Source organism: Onychostoma macrolepis, chromosome 07, assembly GCF_012432095.1.
Source record: "Onychostoma macrolepis isolate SWU-2019 chromosome 07, ASM1243209v1, whole genome shotgun sequence".
Taxonomy (NCBI): Eukaryota; Metazoa; Chordata; class Actinopteri; order Cypriniformes; family Cyprinidae; genus Onychostoma; species Onychostoma macrolepis.
Window position 1 is genome coordinate 16,279,594 of NC_081161.1, and position 9,429 is coordinate 16,289,022.

Consider the following 9,429-nt stretch of genomic DNA (forward strand, 5'->3'; position numbering starts at 1 on the left):
CATTTTCCAGATGTTATAATAAATGATTTGTGGGTATTTTGAGCTGAAACTCCACAGACACATTCTGGGGACACCCAAGACCAATATTACATCTTGTAAAAAGGGACATAATAGGTTCCCTTTAAATTTTTGTTAAAAATAGGGGTGTAACAATATAATGGCAGTGATGATAACTGTGATATTTTTAGAAAAATGAAATATTGTTATGTTATTACTACACATAAGGAATATATGTTAATAAAGCCTGATTTATACTTTTGCCTGGACCTAGAGCCTCCGCTGACTGCGCACGCACCTCCCCAAACAGATGAGGCTTTAATGCTTGTCGTGCTCGCCATTGTACTATTCTTTGAAATGGCAGGGGGAGACTCTTGAGTTATTGCCCTCAAAACTCTGGAAACAAGCATTGACTATGTCTGAATTTGCATATTCTCTCAACAGCTAATTCTTTTGTAATGAATAATAACAGTAAGTAACATTAGGCAATCACTTCTCAAACATTAAAAAGTATGTTCTACACTGTAAAAAATGAACGTGATTTTAATGGCAAAAAACTGTGAAAATGCTACAGTAAAAACCTGTTAAATGGTTAATGGTAAGTTCCTGTAAAATATACAGGGAAAAACCGTAAACTGACATTACCAGAATTCCCTGCAATTCAAATTTTGTTTGAATTTGATGATTTTTCTTTGAAATAACTATGTTTCTTCTTAGTTTTTTCATATCAGTTATGTTGTTAACGTATTTTTTACGGTAGAATTCCGGCAACCACAGCTGCCGTTTTTTTAACCGTAAATTTTTACGGAATTTTTTTTACAGTGTATGTAGTATGAATGTGTATATTATGAATATAATGTGGTGAATTACATCCATGATGTTGTCTTTGTCCTGTGGCCTCATGAGATGCACAGTCCAGAATCTTGATGCAAGCGGTAGGTTATTCAACAACTTTTTGCTTACTGTTTAATGAATACTGTGAATTTGGACATACTGCTCTATTCGCATACTGTTTTTTGCCTACTAGGAAAGTATCCAAATTCAGATGCAGGCAGCGTGTGCAGTCACTACTACTGCTGCACAAAATCATGTTGGAGGAGATGACAGGAGAAAGCAGTTGCATCTAAAAAAGTTAGCATGCCAGTGTGGGAGTTTTTTGGATTAAAAAAGGCGGGATGTTAGACACCCAGTCTGCAGGAAGTGCCGATTAACGGTAAGTTCTTTTGAGCTTTTGTACAGGTATGGCTGTGATTATTATTATTATTATTATTATTATTGTGAAAACACAAAGTAGTAAAGACGAATATACTGATAACATTATTATTCCGTTTTTTTTGGCCGTGATAATCATGACAGCACAATTGCATTTCTATCTCTTAAATGCAGTACCATATTCAAACTTGTGTCATTGTGCTAGGTAACACAACATGGGAGAACCAATGGCTTTTGCCATTAATGATGTCAAACCTGCTGCAATGTTTAAAGGTACCATTTTTTGAATTATGATTTGTTCCTCATGCATAGTTATTATGACACATTTTCCATTTCTTAACTCTTCTTGACGCTCATTCTTTTCTTTTTCTATTTGTTATAATGAAAGATAAAGTGCAGCAGGTTCATATAATCTAGTCGTTCACAAAGAAAAGAGCATTTAAATAGCTGCCTGCTTCGTTCCATCTGAGAATTCCTCGGACATAAAGATGTTTTGTGTAGTCACGTCCAGGAAAGAACATTTTAGCTTGAGTCATCCCACAGACAATGGGTTTCTTTTCCACATATACAGGCCTCTTTTTTACATTCTTTACCTTTATTTTATTTATTTTTTTGATTCCATTGCTATTTTATTACTTTTTCCAGTATAATGCAGAATAAAGTCAGTCTAATACAGATATGTTCATTGATACATTGTAATGATGGTAAATAAAATGTCTAAAAATTGCACTTATTTTCCATATTTACTCCAAATTCTGTTCCAACTGATTTGTTCTAAAATGTCTTTTATCTATTAACAAGGTAGCCAAAATATCATCATTATATCTAATATATCACAAATACAGTGTATTACGACAATAATAATATTTAATATATAAAATATATAATATAAAATATATTTTTGTATTTGTGTATTATTAAAATTAAGTAGTATGGCACAATTGTCATCATAGTACAATAAAGACAGACCATAACAGTAATTAAAATAGACAAAAGCAATACAACAAATTGAAACATAACACATTAAATCCAAACATTTAATCTTAAAACAAACTGATATCTACTACCTACTACCAGATATCTGTAAATGCAAATCTGTAAAAAGGTTTTTAAATATGACTTCAAATGAAAAATAGACTCAGCGGATCTGATATTCCCAGGAGGCAGTACTTTCTTGCATCTCACTTTCTCTTTCATTTTTCTTGATTATATATATATATAAAAAAAATCTCTACTGGCGGGACAAAGCTAACACTCAGTGAATGATAACTGCTAAATGCTATGTTTCACAGATACATCATTTTCGGCGTCAGTGCTTAGTTAGTAAATAGAGTCTCCTGAGCTGTTCTTACAGAGGTGTGAGCAAATTTGTTATGCTGTATCTATAAGCACAAGCGGCTTAGACCGTTCTCACTGCTGTGGTTGTGTGCACTAAAGTAGAACTTCTTTTTTTACGATGCATTAAACATTGATGTGTCCAGCATTGTGTACAGGGCAGCTGATGTGGAGTCTATGGAAATAGGTCCCAGGATGCCAGGAATATGTAGCTGTACTCCCTCAAGTAAATCCAGATATTCAGTTCAGGTTCTCCCATGCGCATGCTGGAATGAGATTTTAATGAAAGCCACTGAGTGATACAGTCATTTCAAATAAACGTGGCTGAAAAAAATATTCATGTCGTCATTTGTCTGCAACGATGGTCACTCGTGGTATCACATTTGGAAATTCAACGGCTCGCACACACATCCCTATCATTATACAACCAGCCTATCATTATGCAACCCACTTTTCCCTCTGTTCCCCGGGGGTGATTCCTCCTGCTGTTGGCCCACCTCCCCGTTTCTCTTTCCCAGCTCAGAGCACAGTGATGGGGAAGAGAGAGCAGCAGCCGTCCTGCTGATTCAGGGCACTGGCTGGAACCATGAGAGGGCTCCTGGTGGACGTGAGCACTGAGGGGAAGTCTTTGAGGTAAGCAAAGGAAACCGACCTTGGCGAGACACCTGTTGAAAAAAAGTGCTCTCCATGATTTGGATTTTAAATGCATTCATCCAGAAAATATCCGTACAAATTATTGCAATGGGAAGTAATTATCATACTTACATATAATATCAGAATACTACAGTCAGCAGGGTGCAAATCAAGCCCTACGGAGTGTTTTTTTTTTGTCTGGATGACTGTACTCTATCATGCTTACTACACAGCTACTTAGATACATAAATAAATGAGAGAAGAGATACATGTGAGAAGAAATACACTGAAGTAATACAAGAGGCATAAAACTTGCACTGTCTTAGAGAATGGTTTGCAGGGGCAATCTAATAAACAGTTTATTGGTCATCATTATACATACAATATTTAAAGTTGGCATGAAATGAAAAATCTTTCTTTTTATTGATATTATGAATGATTAATTTTTCTTTTTTTTTCACTTTGTCATTTTTCATTAAAATATAACTGAAACAACATATCTCATATTCAGGTCTGCCTCCATCCAATCAACATCCAATAAACAGAACCCCTGCCCGTTTTCAATGATCAGATTTATTGTATGTCAATGTATGGAAGAAAAGATCTGTCGCTGCTATTGTTATATCCTAAACGCAAAGTGCCATGATGATTGGCCAATGGTACACAAATATTTTGTTTGTCAGACTTAAGCCAAGAGAATTTTATTGGAATAGCATACTAATAGTGCACTGTGAAAGGTAATACAATAAACCAGATCTTCTTATAGGTATACAATGCTCAAGCTTCTATACTGAATTGTAAAAATATATAAAATTGAGTTTTTTGAAATGGAAAGCCTCATCTGCGCTCATTCTAACTGCATGAGTTAAGTGTGTCTTTCCTCAATACATCTGAACAAAAATGAGGAAAGCCATTTACTGGCACTGATGCAAACAGGTGTTGTGAATGAGATTTGCTGAGGCTTTGACGCAAAATACAGCCCTTAAAAGAAACATAGACAGATACAACAGCCATGAACAGTCTAATAAATGTAAATCATTATACCAGTGGAAAAACATAAAAACAAAATGAACAGGGGAAATTGAACGGGAGAGGGTATGTGTGTGTGTGTGTGTGTGAGAGAGAGAGAGAGGGAGGGAGGGAGGGAGGGAGAGCAAGCAATCTAGCGGAGACATATTTCCCTTTATCGGCTCAAACTGACACAACTGGTTCCGCCAGATTTAGATATTAATTCCAGTGGCGGCGAATACAAAATAAATCCCTCTGCTAATCGCGCCATGAGAGACATGCCGGTAAAAGTTTTTGTGTAAATTACCAAAAGATTAGTGCTGTGACTGGAGTTTTATCTTCTGAGTAAAGAAGAGAGAGAGAGATTCCCTCAATTTATGCTATAATACAACTCGCTCTTTTCACTCTGTCTCTTCCCCTTCCCCCCTTTTTTTGTCTCCTCTTTTGAAATTGCTTCATATATCTGGCAAGCCAGTCTATGTAAGTCCTGTTTTCTGGCATCAACTGATAGTGGACATTGTTTTTTAAGATTCTTTAACACCCAGATGTACAGTTTTGACCAGTCTGTGATCAGTGACATGTTCTGAGCGAGCCTTACCTACAGTTAGTCAGGGATTATACAGCATTAGGGGTATTAGTAGTCTGTCGAACGAAACCAAAGCATTTTACCATGGAGAACTGTATCTCTTGTCTGGGCTCTTCAGTTAATAGCATTGCTCTGTTTCAACAGGAGTCTAAAAGCAAAGACTTAAAATACATCCATTTAAAAAATACAATAAATTCACAGTAAAAAAAAAAAAGAAATCAATAGACATCTAGCGAGGCCAGCCACTAAGCAGTCAAAATGGACGCAATTTTACAATTGAGAATAACTTAGCGTTTTTGTGAATTTGGAGTTCAGGACCTCTGGCTTAATAGCAACCATGAAAAATGACACGTTAAACTCTTTGTTGGTACGCTTGCTCTTTCTTGACTTATTTCCAGCCGACTTCAGTGAGAGACAACTATTGCCTGGTGACTCATACACATCGGTTAAAGGCATATTGATTCGGAAAGAGAGAGAGTGAGCGAGTGAATCGCTCAGCAGGCCCATATCATTAGGAGTCTGCACATTTGTTCATGTACAGCAGGTGTTTATGAAGCAGGGAATGAATAGGCTTCATGAAGTGACAGTTTAATGTAGAGACTATTAATTCATTGTATAGTTACAATTTTATAGTTAAAATTGTAGTTCTGGGCAGAGATAATCCATCTCTCCCTGCTGAGCGCTGAAATACATTTATCCATTATATGATTGAGTGTAACGCTTTGCCTCCATGTTGTTAGGGGCAGCTTTAGACTTCTAGATTTTTTATTTTTTTTTATTCTACAAATGAACCTTGAACAATTGCTTTAAAAGTTAGAGAACCACCTTTTATTTGCTGTTAAAAAAACTTAATGAAATACTTCCGTACAGTTTATTGATGTCAGTCATGTGCTTCACTTTGTTTAAAGTAATAATGGGGACAATAAAGAGGTATGGAATGTGTTTTAGTATATCTGAATCTCATAAAATTCTGAAATAAATTAAAAAAGACTAAAATTTGCTATATAAAATTTCCAAATTCATTTAAAAGACAATAACATCAATCGAATTTTGAGTGGCTATTTTGCAATATTAAACTGTTTAGACATTTAATACCTCTAAAAAGTTGAGGTGAATAAGATTGTTTTAAGAAATTGTTAATTTTATTCCGAAAGGATAAATTAAATAGATCAAAAATGACAATAAAGGTTTGCACGTTGTTACAAATGAATGAATACATTTCAATTAAATGCTTTTCTTATGAACTTTCCATTCCAAGAAAAAAAGTGCATCAGTTTCCACAAAAATATTAAGCAGCACAACTGTTTTCCACACTGACAATATGAGCGAGCATTAAATTATATGTATATCATAAAGGTCACGTGATACTGAAGACTGGAATAATGCCTGCTGAAAATTCAACTTTCCTATCACAGTAATAATAATAATAATAGTAAATCATTTTAAATTGTAGCAATATTTCACAGTATTACCATTGACTGTATTTTTGGTCAAATTAAATATAAATAAGCATAAGAGACTTCTTTAAAAAAATACCAACCTCAAACTTTTGAACATTAGTGTAAATCTGTAGCTCCTGTGGATTTCAAATCAAAACTGCAGTGGTGCAGGCTGTATATCATCTGGATTGGGGACACAGTTGTATTTTTATTTATTTCACTGGAAAGGATAGCAAGACAGATAAAGTGATAGAGACTAGGTATAGCTGTAGCTCTCTTCCACTGATAACAGCCACAGTGACCACAGTAGAACATTAACATTGACTAATTCAAGCAATATAATGTGTTATATCACTTATACATATTACCAAAATAAGTACTGTTCACCAATTGGACATGCTTGGATGAGGAGACCACCGAACCCCCCCTCACAATATATAATTATGCGCTATATAAATGTAAGGAATTATTATTATTATTAAATAATGCCTGCAGTGGCAATGCTTTCAAAATGCTGCTCCATGAATCCTTACCTACAATCGGCCAGCATTCACTCTGAAATCCACTCAAAATCAAGAAACAATCATTGTAAAAAAGTCTAACTGTGCTGTAAGAGCAACAAGAAATGGGCCCCATGTGGGTTTGTCTCTTCTGTTGACATGACACCCACTCTTCATAACCTCAGGAAGACCGAGAGCTTTTTATCCATCCCAGTGGACCCACCCATGAAATGTTCATTTGCAAATCATCCCTTTTACAATTTGAATAGCTTTGATGTTTGATAGCTCCCTCTCTCGTTTTTCCACCAGCATCTCGTTCTCTTCCTTGAGACGTTCCCATGTGGGCGTAACAGCATCAACCTCCTCTCAAAGTCTTTTCTCGTATTGACTCTATCACTTCCTAAAACCATCTCTCTTTTTGCTTTCTCTGTCTCTCCTTTTCTCATTTCCCCTCAATTCCATTTATTTCATTTGCAGTTTTAACAAGCTTGCTTACGTGCCCCACGATCCAAGTAATTTATGGAGATAGCGGTGCTGGCAAAGCCCCTAGTGATCTGGAGTCCCACTGATGTGGTAAACGTGCTCCATGGCTGTCAGAACTTGAATGAGAGCTATAAGAGGACTGGGATAGGGGACCAGCAGGTAAGACAGATGTGTCAGTGTGTGTGTGTTATGAAGTGGAGACAGTGGGAGGGACGTTGTGCTGAAGCAGAATGAAACAATGCATGAAACTCACATATGCATTTTTTGTTAAATACACCGCAGGATTTTTCTAAAATAGCTATAGACATAGTGGTGTGAAAATACACTGAGGTTATGAAAGGTTCATTTTAGGTAAATTTATTCTCATATGCACTGCTTGTTTCTTACATTTCTGAACTTGTAATTTGTATTTCCATGCATTATTCATACTACAATTAGCTGACATTCACTTTACAAAAGAAAAAAAGTTTATGCTAATAATATATATATATAATATATATATATATATATATATATATATATATATATAATTTTTTTTTTCTAATTGAGCATTTTCTTTCTAAAAAGCCAATTAAAACCTAAAGGGTATGCTTCAGTTCAAACTTTTTTTCCATTTCTAAATCATACTTTTGTTTACAAGAAATTAGTGGAGAAAATTAGGATGGATATGAATTAGTTAGTTTGTGGAATGAGGTGTGCAAGAATTTGCATTCTGAGAAATATTAATCCAAATTATCCAAACCTCAGCCCTAGAGTGAACTGTAACATCTTGAAAAAGAAATTTGCTAGTTAGCTGGCTAAGACTGGAATAAATAATTGGTGTCTTACTGTTAGCTACAGAGAGCTGGAGAAAACAAATGTTAGCGGGCAACAAGTTGGCAACAGAGGTTTTTCACAAAGAGGGTAATGCTGAATAAAAATAAGCAATGTGATGCTACCTGAAGGAAATATATTAGACTATGCTTCTCTAATCAACGAGTCTTCAGAATTAATGATCTAAAGCAGCAGTGTTCAGTTAAACTTCCAAGAGGATCAGTTTCTAAATTTCTTTCTTAGCTTAGGTCAAAACAATCATATCTCACATGTTTTAGGAGTCATTATGTTTTATGTCTATAATGAAAAAGCAGTGTGCATTTCAGGAATATTTTCTGCAGTAATGACATTCAATGATTATAGGGAAATATCAATTTTATATCATTGATTTCTGCTTCAGGGGACCACAGGCAATACAAAATCAGAATCATATTTATATTCAGACCAACAGATCAATTGTGAGTGTGATTAATTTTATTCAGCAGTTCAATAAAGAAGAAATGAAGTTCTAAACACAAGTTTGTGAGGAGCCTTATCATTCAGTCCTGTGTTACATGAGGTTTCCACAGAGTGTGAACTGAGTCTGAGGAAAAAGCCCTTCCTTTGAGGACAGCAAACCAAATACATTTAACATTATTAATCTAAATTGGACAGGCAGGTGAACTTGTGAATCAGTAATTAGACCAAAAATTCCCAGTTAATTTGTGTATTTTTCTCATGCAGACAAATAATTTAACAAATCCAAAACAGAATCTGAACAACACAGTAGGGTTATCTTATTCTGATGTCCATTTTCCACAAGTTGATATGATTCTTTAGAGTCTTAATGAAAAGTCTATAACATACTCTTCCCCGCTCCTCTCTTTAAGACTTTAAAGTTCAGCCACGAAACTGGCTAACTAGCACATTATTAGGAAAGGCGATTTGCAAAGCTTCATAAAAAAAAAAAAAAAAAAAAACCTTATACTCACTTCTTCTGCAGATAAAGCTGGATAATGAATGATTTTGTGCGCATTTAGACAGACACATTTAGGCAGATCGGGGATCGGCGCATTCACTTCAAAAACGAAAGTAACGTTAATCCTCTGCGTCTTCAGCGGCTCAGATGTCGGGAGTAAATGACGACTGCTATATTCATTATTACATCCAACAACAAAACGCCTCAATCGCTTAATCGGAGACATCTTGTCTTCCTCTGCACCGGAGTCAACACAATGGCGGACTGATGACAGCTCACTCAGGGCGGGTCTAAGGTAAGACGGCCTTGTCAATTAACTATCGTGGGAGCGGCCTTTACAGAACTACGTCATTCTGACAGGAATCGCAGAACAGCCTGATTTGAGAAAGGGGATTTAACAAAAAACACTGGGTGGATTTTTATCATTATAGGATGGATGTGTACAACTTGTAAAGTGAATTTTGC

The 9,429-nt window shown here is 35.5% G+C and overlaps 1 long non-coding RNA gene across 1 annotated transcript; it reads left to right on the forward strand.

The window, feature by feature from the left end:
• Positions 1-1,054: 1,054 nt before the first annotated feature.
• Positions 1,055-3,179, forward strand: LOC131543408 (uncharacterized). Its single transcript, XR_009271905.1, has 3 exons — positions 1,055-1,210; positions 1,415-1,482; positions 3,063-3,179. It is a non-coding gene; the product is annotated as an uncharacterized LOC131543408 (long non-coding RNA).
• Positions 3,180-9,429: the final 6,250 nt, after the last annotated feature.